Genomic DNA, 725 nt, shown 5'->3' on the forward strand with positions numbered 1-725 from the left:
TACATCCTCAAAATGGAGGCAACTCGAGACAGATCAAAGAAAGCTATGGGAATATCACAGAAGAAATATATTGGTGATCTTTTAGAAAGGTATAATATGATTGACTGCCAAGTTGCGTCAACACCACAAGTTACTGGATTGAATCTGGTTCCAGAAAGTGATATGAAACCAGATGAAATTTCGAAACAACCCTACGATTATCGTGGTATTGTTGGGTCGCTGCAGTACTTAGTCCGGGGTACGAGGCCCGACATAGCTAATGCAGTTAGAGAGCTTAGCAAGTTTTTATCTTGCTACAATAAGACGCATTGGGAGGCAGCCCTTCGAGTACTGAGATACTTGAAAGGGACGTCCGAATACGGCCTCTATTTAGATGGGACTTTAGGAGATGTGCAGTACCACTCTGTTCCTGGAAAAGAGGTCGGTTTGACTTTCGATTGGCGGGATTTTTCTAATATTGCAGCTCTTGTGATTCTAATTGGCTCACCAAAGAGCGCAGACTCTCGTCTTTGATTGGTTCTTTTGCGCGTGTTCTAGCTCCTTTTTGCTTGAAAGTTATGGCCGCGGGAAGTTGATGTCTCATTTTGCTGCACACCAATCGACCCGCTGAGGCTTCAAAACTAAATTTGAACCCTTGTGACCAATACAACCTTTGTACTACACACGCCAACGATGCCGACTACATCTACGACTGCTGCCCCCGGTGCCTCAATCGCCAACTACGA

Source organism: Aphanomyces astaci (genome assembly GCF_000520075.1).
Source record: "Aphanomyces astaci strain APO3 unplaced genomic scaffold supercont1.430, whole genome shotgun sequence".
NCBI lineage: Eukaryota > Oomycota > Saprolegniomycetes > Saprolegniales > Verrucalvaceae > Aphanomyces > Aphanomyces astaci.